The sequence below is a fragment of the Mobula hypostoma genome, chromosome 15 (genome assembly GCF_963921235.1).
Source record: "Mobula hypostoma chromosome 15, sMobHyp1.1, whole genome shotgun sequence".
NCBI lineage: Eukaryota > Metazoa > Chordata > Chondrichthyes > Myliobatiformes > Myliobatidae > Mobula > Mobula hypostoma.
The window spans coordinates 41285269-41304457 of record NC_086111.1 but is presented as its reverse complement, the minus strand read 5'-3'; the positions used below and the strand labels follow the sequence as shown (position 1 = coordinate 41304457).

Genomic DNA, 19189 nt, shown 5'->3' with positions numbered 1-19189 from the left:
AATTAACTACGTCACTCTCCATGTTAATGAAGAATTCCACCATATTATGGTCACTCTTACCCAAGGGGCCTCTCACGACAAGATCGCTAATTAACCCTTCCTCATTGCTCAAAACCCAGTCCAGAATAGCCTGCTCTCTAGTCGGTTCCTCGACATGTTGGTTCAAAAAACCATCCCGCATACATTCCAAGAAATCCTCTTCCTCAGCACCTTTACCAATTTGGTTCACCCAGTCTACATGTAGATTGAAGTCACCCATTATAACTGCTGTTCCTTTATTGCACACATTTCTAATTTCCTGTTTAATACCATCTCCGACCTCACTACTACTGTTAGGTGGCCTGTACACAACTCCCACCAGCGTCTTCTGCCCCTTAGTGTTACGCAGCTCTACCCATATCGATTCCACATCTTCCCGGCTTATGTCCTTCCTTTCTATTGCGTTAATCTCTTTTTTAACCAGCAACGCCACCCCACCTCCCCTTCCTTCGTGTCTATCCCTCCTGAATATTGAATATCCCTGAACGTTGAGCTCCCATCCCTGGTCACCCTGGAGCCATGTCTCTGTGATCCCAACTATATCATAATCATTAATAACAATCTGCACTTTCAATTCATCCACCTTATTACGAATGCTCCTTGCATTGACACATAAAGCCTTCAGGCACTCTTTTACAACTCTCTTAGCCCTTTTTAATGCTTGCCCTGGATTTGTCGGCCTGCCACTTTTACTTTTCCCCTTTGTACTTTTTGCTTCTACGCTCACTTTACACCCCTCTGTCTCTCTGCACTGGTTCCCATCCCTCTGTTGTGAACTAACCTCCTCACACCTAGCCGCTTTAATTTGATTCCCACCCCCCAACCATTCTAGTTTAAAGTCACCTCAGTAGCCCCCGCTAATCTCCCTGCCAGGATATTGGTCCCCCGAGGATTTAAGTGTAACCCGTCCTTTTTGTACAGGTCACACCTGCGCCAAAAGAGGTCCCAATGATCCAAAAACTTGAATCCCTGCCCCCTGCTCCAATCCCTCAGCCACGCATTTATCCTCCACCTCATCGCATTCCTACTCTCACTGTCGCGTGGCACAGGCAGTAATCCCGAGATTACTACCTTTGCGGTCCTTTTTCTCAACTCCCTTCCTAGCTCCCTATATTCTTCTTTCAGGACCTCATCCCTTTTCCTACCTATGTCATTGGTACCTATATGTACCAGGACCTCTGGCTCTTCACCCTCCCACTTCAGGATATCTTGGACACGATCAGAAATATCCCGGACCCTGGCACCAGGGAGGCAAACTACCATCCGAGTCTCTGGACTGCGTCCACAGAATCGCCTATCTGACCCCCTTACTATCGAGTCCCCTATCACAACTGCCCTCCTCTTCCTTGCCCTACCCTTCTGAGCTACAGGGCCAGACTCTGTGCCGGAGGCAGGGCCACTGTCGCTTCCCCCGGGTAAGCTGTCCCCCCCAACAGTACTCAAACAGGAGTTAGAAGGTGATAGGTGAAGTCAAGTCAATGGGCGAGGGGGGAGTGAAGTAAGAAGCTGGGAGGTGATAAATGGAAAAGGCAAAGGGCTGAAGATGAAGGAATCTGATAGGAGAGGAGTGTGGCTCATGGGAGAAAGAGAAGGAGGAGGGGCACCGGGGAGGTGATAGGCAGGTGAGGAGGTAAGAGGCCAGAGTGTGGAAAAGAGGAAAGGACAGATGGAGGGGAAGAAAAATATACTACAAGTTGGAGAAATCAATGTTCATGCCACCTGGTTGGAGGCTTCCTCGACAGAATGTGAGGTTTCGCTCTTCCAACCTGAAAGTGACCTCATTGTGGCATCTAATTGAAGGCTTCCTCGACAGAATGTGAGGTTTCGCTCTTCCAACCTGAAAGTGACCTCATTGTGGCAGAAGAGGAAGCCATGGGCGGACATGTCAGAATGGGAATGGGGATTGGAATTAAAATGGTTGGCCATCAGGAAATTCCACTTTTTATGGATAGAACTGAGGTGCTCAGCATTTATGCAGACTCGTAACTGTTCAGTTCTAGTCTCACTACAGGAAGTATGTGGAAGCTTTCAAGTGGGTGCAGAGACTTACCAGGATGCTGCCTGGATTACAGCAATTGTCTTTTGAGGAATAGTGGAGTAAGCTAGGGCTTTTGTCTTTGGTATGAAGGACGATGAGAGGAGACTTAATAGAGGTATGGATAGAGAGGACGGACAGCACCTTTTCCTCAGGGCATCAACTTAAGGTGAGTGCAGGAAAGTTGAGGAGATATGTCAGAGATAGGCTTTTTACACAGAGAGAGGTAGATGCCTTTATCATGTTGTTGGGGATGGTGGTTAAGGCAGATACAATGGGGGAAATTAAAAGACTCTTAGATGGGTATATAGATTTAGATGAGGCAGATACAATAGGGGAAATTAAGAGACTCTTAGATGGGTATATGGATGTAAAAAAATTGGAGGGTTATGGGCTGTGTAGGAGGGGAGGATTAGATTGATCTTTGTGCGGGTTTGTATAGGTCAGCATGGCATTGTGGGCTGAAGAGTACATACACTGCTGTATTGTTTTATGTTCTATGTTCTATAACTGCTTCTGCCAAGTGTTCCAACCTTAACCAGCATAGTAAAGTCGGTACTATAAATTACCCATTAGTGTAGATATGTAAAAAGAATCCATGGGGATTTGATGGGCATGTAAAAGGGAATAATTTGGAGTGAGGAGGTACTAATAGGGTTCCTACGCTGCGGCCTGGAATGGACCTGATGGGCTGAATGGCCTGATTGATAGTAATTACACCTGCTGGTAAGTCATCTGCTTAATGAAAGACATCCTCCATCTTGTCGTGACTTTCCAAAGCAACTAGTACATGTCAATGTCCAGGAAGCAGATAGTAGGAAACACACTGCTGTGAACACTTTATTAGGAAAGGCCACAGTTTAAATTAATTCCACCATTGGAATCTGTCCCAAACCCTTCAATCATTGCTCATACAATGTATCTTTAAAGGTAATGATGTCATGATGACATAATGTAAATCTTGTAGTTGATATACCTTCTTGACATCATCTTGATATAATGTAAATCTTCATACTCTTGAAGGAAAATTGTGCAATCATTAGCAAGCACCATTACTTCTGATCTCTTGATGGAAGGAAGATAATTGATGAAGTAGCTGAAGATGATTGAGCCTAGGACCCTACATGTTGATGCTAGGATGACAGACCTCCAATAACTGCAACCATCTTGCTTCGTATAAGATATGGAGTATCTTCCTCTTGATGCTCAAACAACAGGAATTCTGCAGATGCTGGAAATTCAAGCAACATACATCAAAGTTGCTGGTGAACGCAGCAGGCCAAGCAGCATCTATAGGAAGAGGCGCAGTCGACGTTTCAGGCCAAGACCCTTAGTCCTGACGAAGGGTCTTGGCCTGAAACGTCGACTGCGCCTCTTCCTATAGATGCTGCTTGGCCTGCTGCGTTCACCAGCAACTTTGATGTATGTTCCTCTTGATGCTGTTCAGTTTTAGTTTGCCAGGGCTCTCTGATGGCACACGTTATCAATTCCTGTAAACAAACCCATGGCGTAATTAGAGATTGTACGAAATGATATTACGGGCATCACTGAGTCGTGGCAGAAAGACGGCCATAGTTGGGAGATTAACATCAAAGGATATACTTTGTATCGGAAGGACAGGCAGGAAGGCATACAAGGTGTGGTCTAATGGTAAGAGATGGAATTACATCTTTAGAAAGAGGTGACATAGGGTCAGAGAATGTCAAATCTTTGTGGGTGAAGTTAAGCAACTGCAAGGGTAAAAAAACCATTATGGGAATCATATACAGGCCTCCAAGTATTAAACAAGATGTGGGGTTGAGATTGCAAAGGCAGCTGGAAAAGGCATGTAATAAGGCTAATGTCACAATTATAATGGGGGACTTCAATATGCAAAGGGATGGGGAAAATCAGGTTGGTGTCCGATCGCAAGAGAGGGAATTTGTTGATGCCTACAAGATGGCTTTTTAGAACAGTTTGTGCTCAAGCCTACTCAGGGAAAGGCTATCTCAGACTGGGTGTCGTGTAAAACCCAGATCTTATCAGGGAGCTTAATGTAAAGGAAACTTGGGAGGCAGTGATCATAATATGATTGAATTCATACTGCAATTTGAGAAGGAGAAGCGTAAGTCATATGTATCAGTATCGCAATGGAACAAAAAGAATTACAGAGGCATGTTAGAGGAGCTTGCCCAGGTGAATTGGAGGAGGACACTGGCGGGGATGATGGCAGAACAGAGATGGCTGTAGTTTCTGGGAACAGTTCACAAGGCATAGGATAGATATGTTCCACAGAAGACAAAGTTCTCAAATGGTACGTCTAGGCAACCATGACTGACAAGGGAAGGTAAGAACCGCATAAAAGTCAAGGAAAGGGCATGTAAGGTAGCAGAAGTTGGTTGATTGGGAAGCTATAAAATCCCAACAAAAGGCAACTAGAAAACCTATAAGAAGGGAAAAGATGAAATATGAGGGCAAACTAGCTGATAATATATAACAGGATACATAAAAGATTTTTTCAATTATATGAAGACTAAAAGGGAGGTGAGAGTTGATATTGGACCACTGGAAAATAATACTGGTGAGGTAGTAAGGGGGACAAGGAAATGGCAAATGAACTTAATAAGTACTTTGCTTCAGTCTTTACTGTGGAAGACACTCGAAGTTTACCAGAGATCTGTGAGTATCAGGGAGCAGGCGTGAGTGCCATTGCTACTACAAAGGAAAAAGTGCAAGGCAAACTCAAAGATCTTAAGGTGAATAAGTCACATGACCAGATGGACTGCATCCCAGAATCTTAAGAGAGGTTGCTGAAGAGATAACACATGCATTGGCCATGATCTTTCAGAATTTCTTGATTCTTGCCTGGTCATGGAAGACAGAAAAATAGCAAATGTCATTCCACTCTTTAAGAAGGGAGGAAGATAAAAGAGATAAAATTATAGGCCTGTTACCCTAACCTCAGTGACTGGGAAACTGCCGGAGTCTATTATTAAGGATGAGGTTTCAGGGTACTTGGAGACTAATGATAAAATAAGTCAAAGTCAGAATGCTTTCTGTAAAAGGAAATCTTGCCTGTGTTACATACCTCGTGGATACCTTGTGACTGTCTTATGACCATGATGTAATTGAGTATCTTGTGAGCATGATGTAATGGTTTTGTGATAGTGGGGTGATGTAATTTTCTCGCCAGTGTGAGGTCACATGTTCTCAACAGGTATATAACAGGAAACCCCTGTAGTTACGCAGTTTAGTTCATTGTTTAATTCGTCAGTTACTCCGAAAATGCTGTGTATTCGTCTCAAGAAGCAGTTTCATTTTAAAGTGGAGTTTTACTTTCTATTGTAAGTCTAGTATTGGAGAGTAAAGACCTTACTAAAGTATAGGAACCAGAAGGATTGAGTAAAGTTGGTGTCGTTCAGCGGTTTCATAAAGGATCGACCTTATTGAATCTTCGTTCAGAAATAGTGGCCTGTATCTGAGATAACCACTGTAAGAACAGGAAGTTTTTTTGCAGTGTTCATTTGACAGGAAAAGGTCAGTTCCTTTAAGCCGTTTTATTTCCTTCGTCGTGAATCCTTTGGAGAATCAGCAGTAACATCACGTCTTCGAAGAAATCTGTTTCCAGAGAAGTCTCTCCTTATTGACGGTGTAAATCACTTGGACTTTCAAATTTACCACTTTAAGAACTGTTCCAGAGTTGCTGTAGAGCAGTTAACTTCTGGTTAAGTTAGTCTTTTGAATTCCTTTTGCTATTGTTGAGCAGAGTTTAATAAACGTAAATGTTCGTTTTTAAAACCTGACTCAATTCTATATTCATTGTTGTTGGTCAAGTGACACCTGACAAATTTGTTAGAATTCTCTGAGGAAGTAGCAAGCAGAGTGGACAAAGGAGAGGCAGGGAATGTCATTTATTTAGATTTTCAGAAGCGTTTGATAAGGTGCCTTACATGAGGCTGCTTAACAAGATAAAATCCTGTGGTGTTACAGGAAAGATACTGGCATGGATAGAGGACTGGCTGACAGGCAGAAGGCAGCGAATGGGAATAAAGGGGGTGTTTTCTGGATGGCTGCCAGTGACTATTGGTGTTCCTCAGGGGTCAGTATTGGGACATTGTTTTTCAATGATTTAGATAGACTCCCAGAAGTTTAATCCAGAGGTTGATAAAGAAGGTAAGTGCAATGTTGGCATTTATTTCAAGGGGAATAGAATATAAAACAAGGCAATAATACTGAAGCTTTGTAAAACACTAATCAGCCTGTACTTGGAGTACTGTCAACAGTTTCATGACCCATATCTCAGAAAGGATATATTGTCATTGGAGACAGTCCAGAGGAGGTTCATGAGGATGATTCCAGGAATGAAGGGATTAACATAGGAGGAATATTTGACAGCTTTGGGCCTGTACTCACTGGAATTTAGAAGAATGTGTGAGGATCTCATTGAAACTTATCAAATATTGAAACGACTACATAAGGTGGATGTGGAGAGGATGTTTCCTCTGGTGGAGGTATCCAGAACTAGAAGGCACAGCCTCAAAATTGAGGGGAGACCCCTTAGAACAGAAGTAAGGAGGAATTTTTTTTAGCCAAGGAGTGGAGAATCTCTGCAATGCTCTGCCACAGACTGAGGTGGAATCTGAGCCTGTGGGTACATTCAAAGCGGAAGTTGATAGATCCCTGACTGGTCGGGGCACCAAGGGATATGGTGAGAGGGCAGGTGTACAGGGTTGAATGGGATCTGGGATCAGCCATAATGAAGTAGCGAAGCAGACTTGATGGGCTGAATGGCATAAGGTCTAATGTCGGGGGCAGTTACTTTCTTCTCTCTCTGGATTCTGCCATTGGTGAGTAGGTCATGTGTGCTAATGCTGTCTGATAGAAGTGTAATGACTCCTTCCATCACTTTACAGATAGTTGAGAGCAGTGATTAGCCAACTGGAGTTATCCTGTTCTTTTTTTACGAAGGAGGCATACATAGAGAATTTTCCAGAAAGTATAGTAAATACCAGTGTTGTAACTGGATTAGAACAGTTTGGTTGAAGGTATAGCTACTTCTGGAGCACCCGCCTTCAGTACTGCATCTGAGATGTTGTCTGGTTACATAGCCATTGTAGTATCAAGGGATCTCAGACATTATTTGCTATTAAGTGGAGTCAGCTAAATTGGCTAATGACTGAATGTTGAAATGACGGTAATTGCAGGAGGAAGGTGATATAAGTTCGGAGAGCAAGGCATCATCTTTCAGTTTTATGCCTCATCAGGCTATTATTAGCCAATTTTCCCATACATTCTGCAAAACAAAGACCAGAAAACACCATAATTCAAAATGTGTAGCCATACTGATGGCAAATGGCAGAAGCCATTGCTGAATCTGCATGAAATATCACTTGCAAAAATGGCATAAAATTTAAACCAGCTACTATCAACATGCTGAGATCGGAGGAGTTTAATCTGTTACAGTACTGAACTTCCATACCAGCTCATAGCTTGAGTGACGTATCTCCAGCTACTGTCTTATTGAACAGTGCATCAAGGTCTACCCTTCTTCATATCCCAACGAACTTGAATAAATCAAGTTCATTGAATGATATAATGCAGATATTAATGTAGTTTTATAATTTTGCTTGCCATGACACACAAGCTACAGGTGAAAAGCAGGGAATGCTACAAATGAACCAAAATTGTAAAGAATAAATAAACAAACGAGAAGAGCACCAACATAAAACATAGCAGCCAGACTGCGTGATAAAATCTGTAGTAAAAGAAGGTTCTACAGCAATTAATGACAGTCCCAACAAAACATCCAACAATCCAGTCCCCAAACACTTTAATGCACTCTGGATATTGTAAAACAGTAAATAACACCACTAACAAGAGAAAATTGCAAATGCTGGAAATTTGAGCAGCACACACAAAATAACATCGCTGGTATATCATTCCATTTTTAAAATCTTTTTTATTAATTATTATTAAAGATCAACAAAAAAAACATTAAGGTAATCAAGTCAACATGTCAATATGTACAATGAAGAATTACCAAATAACTGATTAAAAGAGCTAAACAGTATATCAATAATAAGAAGAAAAAAATAAAGTTTAAGAATATTTTTTAAGGAAAAAAAAGAAGGGAATAAAGAACCCCTGCTAACTAAAACAAAATAAAACCCTGCTAACAAAAAAAACCTGAAAAAAAAACCATTGAGAGCACAACCTCAGAGCTATACGCCGTACAAGCTTCCATAGAAGAAAAACGTCAATCTGCCAACTCAAATCCATTTAAACAAGAATCAGAAGGAAACCATCTTAATTAACTCAAATCAGATGATAGTAGCGGGCAAACGAACCCCACCTTTTCTCAAAGTCAAATTGAGGATCAAAAGTTCAACTTCTGATTTTCTCCAAACTAAGACATAGCATCACCTGAGAGAACCATTGTATCAAAGTGAGAGCAGAGACATCCTTCCATTTCAATAAAATAGCCCTTCTGGCCAATAATGTAACAAATGTAATTACATGTTGGTCTGATATAGAAATACCATGAATATATTGAGGGATTATACCGAAAAAAACTGTCAATTTATTAGGTTGTAAATCTATTCAAAAGGTTCAAAGGAACATCTAAATAAGCCTGATGCATTTTGGAAACAAGTCCTGTGGACTGATGAAGTTAAAATAGAACTTTTTGGCCACAATATGCAAAGGTATGTTTGGAGAAAAAAGGGTGCAGAATTTCATGAAAAGAACACCTCTCCAACTGTTGAGCACAGGGGTGGATCGATCATGCTTTGGGCTTGTGTTGCAGCCAGTGGCATGGGGAACATTTACTGGTAGAGGGAAGAATGAATTCAATTAAATACCAGCAAATTCTGGAAGCAAACATCACGCCGTCTGTAAAAAAGCCGAAGATGAAAAGTGGATGGCTTTACAACAGGATAGTGAACCTAAACCCACCTCAAAATCCACAATGGACTACCACATGAGGCGCAAGCTGAAGGTTTTGCCATGGCCCTCTCAGTCCCTCGACCTAAACTTCATCGAGAATCTGCAGCTAGACCTCAAAAGAGCAGTGCATGCAAGACAGCCCAAGAATCTCGCAGAACTAGAAGCCTTTTGCAAGGAAGAATCGACAAAAATCCCCCAAACAAGAATTGAAAGACTCTTAGCTGGCTACAGAAAGCATTTACAAGCTGTGATACTTGCCGAAGGGGGTGTTACTAAGCACTGCCATGCAGGGTGCCCAAACTTTTGCTTCGGGCCCTTTTCCTTTTTTGTTATTTTGAAACTGTAAAAGATGGAAATAAAAAAGTTTTCTTGCTTAAAATATTAAAGAAATGGGTCATCTTTAACTTTATGCCTTTTGGAAATCAGTTCATCTTTTACTCGCTTAGCTATTCACTGTAACAGAAAATTTTGACCGGGGTGCCTAAACCTTTGCATGCCACTGTATATTTACTCAGGAGATATCAGGCAAAACAGCATCAACTTCATGGACCCTATACAAATTACAGAGGAGGAGGAGTTTGCTGTCCTGAGACAAATCAGGGTGGATAAATCCCCAGGGCCTGACAAGGAGTTCCCTTGGACATGATGGGAGGCAAGTGCAGAAATTGCCAAGGCCCTAGCAGAGGGATACTTACAGTTGAAGGCAGAAGTTTACATACACCTTAGCCAAATACATTTAAACTCAGTTTTTCACAATTCCTGACATTTAATCCTAGAAAACATTCCCTGTCTTAGGTCAGTTAGGATCACTGTCTTAGGGCAATTAGGATTTTAAGAATGTGAAATGTCGGAATAATAGTAGAGAGAATGATTTATTTTCGCTTTTATTTCTTTCATCACTTTCCCAGTGGGTCAGAAGTTTACATATACTTTGTTAGTATTTGGTAGCATTGCCTTTAAATTGTTTAACTTGGGTCAAACGTTTTGGATAGACTTCCACTAGCTTCTCACAGTAAGTTGCTGCAATTTTGTTCCACTCCTCCAGACAGGACTGGTGTAACTGAGTCTGGTGTATAGGCCTCCTTGTTTGCACACATTTTTTCAGATCTGCCCACAAATTTTCTATCGGATTGAGGTCAGGGCTTTGTGATGGCCACTCCAATACCTTGACTTTGTTGTCCTTAAGCAATTTTGCCACAACTTTGGAGGTATGCTTGGGGTCATTGCCCATTTGGAAGACCCATTTGGGACCAAGCTTTAACTTCCTGGCTGAAGTCTTGAGATGTTGCTTCAATATATCCACATAATTTTCCTTTCTCATGATGCCATCTATTTTGTGAAGTACACCAGTCCCTCCTGCCACCCCCATGCTTCACAATTAGGATGGTGTTCTTCGACTTGCAAGCCTCACCCTTTTTCCTCCAAACATGATGTTGGTCATTATGGCCAAACAGTTCAAATTGTGTTTCATCAGCCCAGAGGACATTTCTCCAAAAAGTAAGATCTTTGTCCCCATATGCACTTGCAAACTGTAGTCTGGCTTTTTTATGGCGGTTTTAGAGCAGTGGCTTCTTCCTTGCTGAGCAGCCTTTCAGGTTATGTCAATATAGGACTCGTTTTACTGTGGATATAGATACTTGTCTACCTGTTTCCTCCAGCATCTTCACAATGTCCTTTGCTGTTGTTCTGGGATTGATTTGCACTTCTCCCGCCAAAGTATGTTCATCTCTAGGAGACAGAATGCATCTCCTTCCTGAGCAGTATGACAGCTGTGTGGTTCCATAGTGTTTATACTTGCATACTATTTTTTGTACAGATGAACGTGGTACCTTCAGGTGTTTGGAAATTGCTCCCAAGGATGAACCAGACTTAACATCATTTTCTGACCTCAAGCCGATAGAAAATTTGTAGGCAGAACTGAAAAAGCGTGTGCGAGCAAGAAGGCCCACAAATCTGACTCAGTTACACCAGTTCTGTCTGGAGGAATGGATCAAAATTCCAGCAACTTACTGTGAGAAGCTTGTGGAAGTCTATCCAAAACGTTTGACCCAAGTTAAACAATTTAAAGGCAATGCTACCAAATACTAACAAAGTGTATGTAAACTTCTGACTCACTGGGAAAGTGATGAAAGAAATAAAAGCTGAAATAAATCACTCTCTCTACTATTATTCTGACATTTCACATTCTTAAAATAGTAATCCAAACTGACCTAAGACAGGGACTGTTTTCTAGAATTAAGTGTCAGGAATTGTGAAAAACTGAGTTTAAATGTATTTGGCTAAGGTGTATGTAAACCTTTGACTTCAACTGTAAATCATCCTTAGTGACAGGAGAGTTATCTGTGGATTGAAGGACAGCCAAGGTTATTCCACTGTTTAAGAAAACTCTGCTTAGAGTTGCTTAGAATTATAGGCTGGAGAATCTGACATCAGTTGTGGGGAAGTTATTAGTAGGTATACAAAGGGACTGGATGTAAGTATTTGGATACACATGGACTGATTAAGGATCGTCACCATGGTTTCATGCGTGGTAGATTATATCTAACCAATCTTATAGAGCTTTATCAGGAAGTTACCAGAAAAGTGGACGAAGGCGAGACAGGGGATGTTGACTACATAGACTTTAGCTAGGCATTTGACAAGGTTGGTGAAGAGGGTTCAGTCGCTCGGCATTCAAGATAAGGTACTAAATCAGATTAGACACTGGGAGAAGCCATAGAGCGGTAATAGATGGTTGCTTCTTTGAATCGAGGCTTGTGACTAGTGGAGTGCCGCAGGGATCTGTGCTGAGTCCATTGTTTGTCATCTATATCAATGACTTGAATGATAATGTGGTTAATTTTTTTCAGCAGATTTGTGGATGACCCCAAGATTTGGGGTGTAGTGGACAGCGAGGAAGGCTATCATGGTTTGCAGAGGGATCTGGATCAGCTGGAAAAATGGGCCAAAAATGGTAGATGAAATTTAATGCAGACAAGTGCGAGGTGTTTCAGTAGGATCAACCTGGGTACACCTTACACAGTGAAAGATAGGGTACTGAGGAGTGCTGTAGAACAAAGGAATCTGGGAATCATCATCATCATCAGGTGCCATGCCAAGTTTGAGCTTTAACTGCCATGGCCCACATACTCCTATTTCAGGTCAAGTGGATCAATTCATTGGTATTCATTTCCAGTTCTCTGGCTGCTGTCTCCATCATCATTTGTCTTTGTCTTCTTCTTGCTTTCTTCCCTTCAATCTTCCCCATAATTAACATGCATTCTAACTCCTCTTTCCTAATCACATGTCCAATGAAGTTACATTGCCTTTTCATGATCTCATACATTATTTCTTTTTGTGTTTGCTCTGTTCATGACATCCTCGTTAGATATTTGTTTCGTCCATGATATTCTTTGCATTCTCCTCAAAAACTACATCTCTGCTGCTACAATTTGATTCCTCATGTTACTAGATATTGTACAACATTCAGAGCCATATAATATAACTGGATAAATGTAACATTTCAGTACTCTGAAGCGTGTTGTCGTGCCTAGTTTAGTATTGGTCAGTATACTCTTCATTCTTGTAAAGGTGTCTTTTGCCATCCCTATTCTTACTTTGATGTCCATGTCGCACCTGCCATCTGATGTCACCCAGCTTCCTAAGTAGCAAAAGTTCTGTACTTATTTTATGTCTCCCCCATTTATTCTCAGCCTGCAGATAGGATTCTCCTTCTTTTTGGATATCACCATACATTCTGTCTTTTTGCAATTAATAGACCCATTTTTGCACTTGCTTCAACAATTATATCAATTAAGTTTTGTAGTTCTTCCTCTGTACTTGCAATTAATACAGTGTCATCTGCATATCTGAAATTATTGATGTTTTCACCACCAACTTTGATTCCCAAGATGTCTCTTATTTTTTGTAATATTGTTTCACAGTACACATAAAATAAATCAGGGGAGAAAACATACCCTTGTCTAATGCCTCTCTTGATTTTCGTAAACTGACTCACTTCTCCATCTATTCTTACAGCGGCAGTTTGTTCCCAGTCCAGATTTCTGTTTAGGCGGAGGTCTTTTGAATCTAGATCTAGAGTTTTCTGTAATATTTTAACTTATTGTGCTTCACTTTATCAAATGCTTTTGTGCAGTCGATAAAACAAGCAAGCAAATCTTTTTGCAGTTGAGTAGCTCGTTCTGATAGTATCCTTAACATCAATATTGCGTTTCTTGTAATTCAGAAATATCTGGGAATGCAGGTCCATAATTCATTGAAAGTGACGTCACAGGTAGATAAGGTCTTAAAGAAAGCTTTTGGCACATTAGCCTTCATAAATGAAAGTATTGAGTACAGGAGATGGGATGTAATGTTGAAGTTATATAAGATGTTGCTGAGGCCTACGCTGGAGTACTGCTTGCAGTTTTGGTCACCTACCTATGGGAAAGATGAAATAAGTCTGAAAGAGTACAGAGAAAATTTACAAGAATTTTGTCATGTCTGGAGGACCTGAGTACTGAGGAAAAATTGAATAGGTTAGGACTTTATTCCTTGGAACAAAGAAGATTGAGAGGAGATTTGATAGAGGTATGCAAAATTATAAGAGGTATAGATAGGGTAAATGCAAGCAGGCTCTTTCCACGGAGGTTGTAAGGACCACAACCAGACATCGTGGGTTAACAGTGAAAGGTGAAAAGTTTAAGGGGAACATGAGAAGAAACTTCTTCACTCAGAGGGTCATGAAAGTGTGCAATGAGCTGCCAGCACAAGTGGTGCATGCAAGCTCGATTTGAACACTTAAGCAATAAAATAGGTACACTGATGGTAAGGGTATGTAGGTGTAATGCCCTGCTTCACACCTTTACTGTTGTGCTGTAGGTATTTCACTTAGCAGTTCTGTAAGAGCAGTCTGTTCTGCTTCAGCCTGTTTGGGTTATTTTTAAAGATAAGGGATGATGAGGAATGTGTGCCATCCAATTAGGATGGTGCATCTGCAAGCAGGTTTTTTTTGGTGAGGGACACTAAGCTTGGTCTTGGGGCTTTTGTCCGGCAGGAGAGAAAGAGAGAAGACGCTGGGGAGAACTGGTTGTAGGATACGACACAGTGGGGGACCCACTTGTTCGAGATGGATTGTGAGCGCCGTCTGGAAGGTGGTGTGTGCTTTCACGTTGACCAAGGGCCCAGTACGTGAGTGACAGAGAAGTTCAAGGTGAGCTCCATCTTGAGCACATTTGACTGTTTAATTATAGTGGGCCCTTTTTGTTTTTTTTCTTTCTCTTCTTTACTAACTCTTTAGTTTCAGTAAGTTTCATAAATATAATCCCTTTAGTCGTATGCAGTGTGCTGTCTGTTATTTCATGGCACTGAGTTGTAACAGGGTAGCAAGTTACACAGCATCCACACAGACCAGGGTTTGGGGTGGTCGAGCCATCTCACTCTCACGGGTTTGGCGGGACCGCAGGGTGTCTTCCCTAGACTTACGCAGCCAAGGAAACCAGTGGGGTTTCATAGGACTATGGTCCCAGTACAGGTCAACAGGAGTAGACAGATTAAATGGTTTCAACATGGACTAGATGGGCCAAAGGACCTGTTTCTGTGCTGTACTTTTCTGTGACTCTATCAGTTACCTTCATGATTATATCCTTCACAAATGGTAGTGGTGTTCTCAAAAAGGCTTCGGCTTCAAGAATCAAGTCTAATTGTCACATGTACATTAAAAGACAATGAAATGCATCACTTTCACGAACAATCTATACACCCAAGGATGTCTTGGACGAGCACACAAGTGTCGGCACACATTCCGGTGCCAACAGAGTATGCGCACCACGCTCAGCAGACACATAAAACTGAGCTTTAAAACCATTGTTATCTGATCACATGAAACAAAGTTTCCATGTACCCTGCTTTCAAGAATCCTTGATTCTACAATTACAGCTAGTCTCATTCATGAAGTAGCTATCTGGATTACCACTTCATATCAGCCATGACGTGACAGTGTGCTTGAATTTTGCATTGCTTCAGGCATTATTTTTATTCCCACATGCCTTGTCATTAGTGGTCCATAGACGATGAAACCTTTTATCTCTAAATTGTCAAAAAAATCATATTTCATTGCTTTATTCTCCATCTGCTCTCTGACTGTCCATTTCATCAGGAAAGCAGTGAACCAAGAACTCCAAATTTGTCTCTGGAAATCGTTTTTTCTCTCTAATACACAGTTTTTGAGATTTAGTGTTGCTCTCAACAAAAGAAAATGTATGCAAGTTAAAATTTTGCACATTTTCATAAAAGAGATGGAAGAATAGAACTTACTGTCTGCAAATCCATTGGCAGTTTGTATGGTATTGTAATCTTACTGAAATTGAATTTTGAAGAAAGAAAGTAATGTCACAACTATAAAGCAAGTTTAACCATACCAACCAGTGATGAATTTCTACAGAAGTTCTTGTTATATTCCTTTATTGACAAAAAATTTATCTCACACTCTTGCTCTACCAATTGCAAGGATACAATATAAAGATAATAAATGGAACTTCCAAAAAATGTACTTCCCGGAAGAAATGATTCTGACGAGGGCAGATTTAATGCCAATTTCAGGATGCTCTGTGAAGGTGATGATGTGCTTAAACCCTTGCAGATCTTAAAATGACAGATTTCCTAGTAAGTGCTCAGTTAGGTACAGCCGAATCCACTGATATACTTGATGAACTTCCAGAGTGTAGTCTTTTACTGGGAGGATCCATACAGCATGGTGGGGAGAGGTGGTGATGTTGGTATTTTAACCTTCAGCAATGGGTTTGTTCGAGTCAAGCAAGATGCAAAAATATTAAGCTAAAACTAAGCCCTATCCACTTGCAACTCATCCACTAAAAAAGACAGAGACAATCAAGCCCTTAAGGAGTTGGTGGTTCACATGAAGAGTGATATTAGATTTGTGCTTTAAAATTAACCACCATTTTAAATTTAACCTTGGTTGGACTGGTTTACAAGGTACTTTCACTTCTTGTCTTCTTCTCACCACAGATCTAATTTCACCACACTGACAAGAATCTGGCTTCCCCTCACACCCATATCATGGTACTAATTACCTGCCAATACCAAAAGCCTCCAAGGCTCTTTCTGCTTCAACATCCTACCTAAATAAATGACTTTATTCTTCTCTCTGGTGTAAACCACCCTTCCATGACAATCATCTTCTTAACCCAGGCCTCCAAAAGCCCCACCTCACCGCTGTCCACTTACCCCCAAATGCAGCCTCCTAACTTTGCCTCTGATCACTTCTCTGTTCTGGACCCTGAGTAACTCCTATCCCCTTATCTGATTTTTCCTGCCACTATACTTTGATTTATCCTTAGACCTGGCCTCCAGTCGCTTGTCTGCTCTGAATTCGTGTTTTCCCCCAAAAGCAAGACTTCAACTTCTGCTTCAGCCTACAGCCATTCTATGACCAAAGCCTTTAATATCACTTCTGACTTCCAATCTTAGCCTCTCATTCTGAAGACTTTCCATGGCCTGTCTCTTACTTCTCTCCAACCGGAATGCAACTTGGTTCTGAAGCCATTCTATCTAATCAGTAGTCTTTCAATCCGGCAAGCTTTGGTCCGTCTAAACACTACACAATTATTCCACTGTTTCTGGATAAAAATACTGCCCATTGTAAAGCACTGGTCCATTGCAGATTGTGTAGACTGTTAAACACGGGGCACAAGGATCTCAAGATATAAAGATGGGGCATTCAGGAGCTCTTCACAGATTGCCTATTTGGAACTTGCTACAAATCCTTGTCATAAACCAGAGAGGAGGTAGTCACATGACACAGTGCTTAGGAGACTCAACATTACAACCTTTGTTCCTCAAGAATAATACTTTATACTATGCGACTTCCTTTTTCTTACCTTTTTTAAAGAAAATCCGGGACCGGATGAGATGTATCCCAGCATACTGTGGGAGGTGAGAGGGGAGATTGCTGAGCCTCTGGCGATGATCCTTGCATCATCAGTGGAGATGGGGGATTGGAGGGTTGCAGGTGTTATTCCATTATTCAAGAAAGGGAGTAGAGATAGCCCAGGAAATTATAGACCAGTGGGTCTTACTTCAGTGATTGGTAAGTTGATGGAGAAGATCCTGAGAGACAGGATTTATGAACATTTGGGGACACATAATATGATCAGGAATAATCAGCATGGCTTTATGAAAGGCAGGTCGTGCCTCACGAGCCTGATTGAATTTTTTGAGGATGTGACTAAACACATTGATGGAGGTAGAGCAGTAGATGTGGTGTATATGGATTTCAGCAAGGCATTTAATATGGTACCCCATGCAAGGCTTATTGAGAAAGTAAGGAGGCATGGGACCCAAGAAGACATTGCTTTGTGGATCCAGACCTGGCTTGCCCACAGAAGGCAAAGAGTGGTTGTAGACGGGTCATATTCTGCATGGAGGTTGGTGACCAGTGGTGTGCCTCAGGGATCTGTTCTGGGACCCCTAATCTATGTGACTTTTATAAATGACCTGGATGAGGAAGTGGAGGGATGGGTTAGTAAATTTGCTGATGCCACAAAGGTTGGAAGTTGGAGGTGTTGTGGATCGTGTGGAGGGCTGTCAGAGGTTACAGCGGGACATTGATAGGATGCAAAACTGGGCTGAGAAGTGGCAGATGGAGTTCAACCCAGATAAGTGTGAGGTGGTTCATTTTGGTAGGTCAAATATGATGGGAGAATATAGTATTAATAGTAAGACTTTTGGCAGTGTGGAGGATCAGAGGGATCTTGGGGTCCGAGTCCATAGGACACTCAAAGCTGCTGAGCAGGTTAACTCTGTGGCTGAGAAAGCATACGGTGCATTGGCCTTCATCAATTGTCTTTTTTTTTAGTTTAGTTGTTTTATTTTAGTTTAGGTTTTTTTTCTCTTTATAAAATATCTTCTTCATGGTTAGTTACTATGAGATTGGGAGGCTAAACTATATTTGTTACTTGGAATCTGTGCTTGTACCTGTTAACCATTATTAATGTAATCTCGATCTCTGTGTATCATTACTATTATTGTTATGTTTATTAATTTTGAAACTTAATAAAAAGATTGACAAAGAACAATTGTGGGATTGAGTTTAGGAGCCGAGAGGTAATGTTGCAGCTATATTGGATGTTGGTCAGGCACCACATGGAGTACTGTGCTCAGTTCCGGTCACCTCACTATAGGAAGAATGTGGAAATCATAGAAAGTGTGGGGGAGATTTACAAGGACATTGCTTGGATTGGGGAGTATGCCTTATGAGAGTAGGTTGAGTGAACTCAACCTTTTCTCCTTGGAGCAGCGGAGGATGAGAGGTGACTTGATAGAGGTGTATAAGATGATGAGAGGCAATGAACTTGTGGATAGTCAGAGGTTTTTTTCCCAGGGATGAAATCGCTAGCATGAGAGGGCACAGTTTTAAGGTGCTTGGAAATAGGTACAGAGGTGATGTCAGGAGTAAGGTTTTTACGCAGAGAATGGTGAGTGCGTGGAATGGGCTGCCGGCGATGGTGGTGGAGGTGGACACGATAGGGTCTTTTAAGAGACTTCTGGACAAGTGCATGGAGCTCAGAAAAATAGAGGACTTTGGGTAACCCTAGGTAATTTCTAAGGTAAGGACATGTTCAGTACAGCTTTGTGGGCCAAAGGGCCTGTATTGTGCTGTAGGTTTTCTGGTTTCTATGTTTCTATTTTACTACATCTCTGAAACACTCTATAGAACATTATTGCCACCCAGAGTCACACAGCACAGTTCCTAAAGCAACAACATCCTTATACTGCTTTCTTTAATAAAGAAGATTAACCCACTCACAAATTTTATGAAATTAATTAAGCTTCTGGCTTCTGCACCTTCTGTCAGCTTCAAAATGATGCAGGTATCACTTGTCTTAAAGATGTTTCTTCAGCAAGTGCTGTTAGGGTGTCACCCATCTCCAGACTGTACAATCTGGTCTCTCATTAGCTGTTGTGTGAAACTTTATATATTTACTCTGCTTCAGTAACAGTTGGGACTCATTTTGGAAGGCTCAAGTCAATATGACTTTTACAAACTTCTATTTTTCACAAGATAATTCCTATACATAAACACAGTATACTTCCATCATCTCTCTGTGTTCGTTTTATTCATCTTTGACCTATTGTGAGGTCTCAGTACATGATTATAGTCGTGCAATCTCCTTGTGACTTGCAGTCCCTGCA

At 41.3% G+C, this 19189-nt stretch overlaps 1 protein-coding gene and 1 long non-coding RNA gene across 3 annotated transcripts in view; one reads left to right on the top strand and one right to left on the bottom strand.

Annotated features, from left to right (window-relative positions):
• The window catches only part of tafa4b (TAFA chemokine like family member 4b), a 360145-nt gene that overhangs the window by 24976 nt on the left and 315980 nt on the right, over nt 1-19189 (bottom strand). The gene's annotated exons all lie outside the window — the stretch shown is intronic.
• The window catches only part of LOC134357084 (uncharacterized), a 29814-nt gene continuing 24650 nt past the window's right edge, over nt 14026-19189 (top strand). Inside the window, exon 1 of the long non-coding RNA XR_010020496.1 lies at nt 14026-14189. This is a non-coding gene — a long non-coding RNA (uncharacterized LOC134357084). The remainder of the gene's footprint in view (nt 14190-19189) is intronic.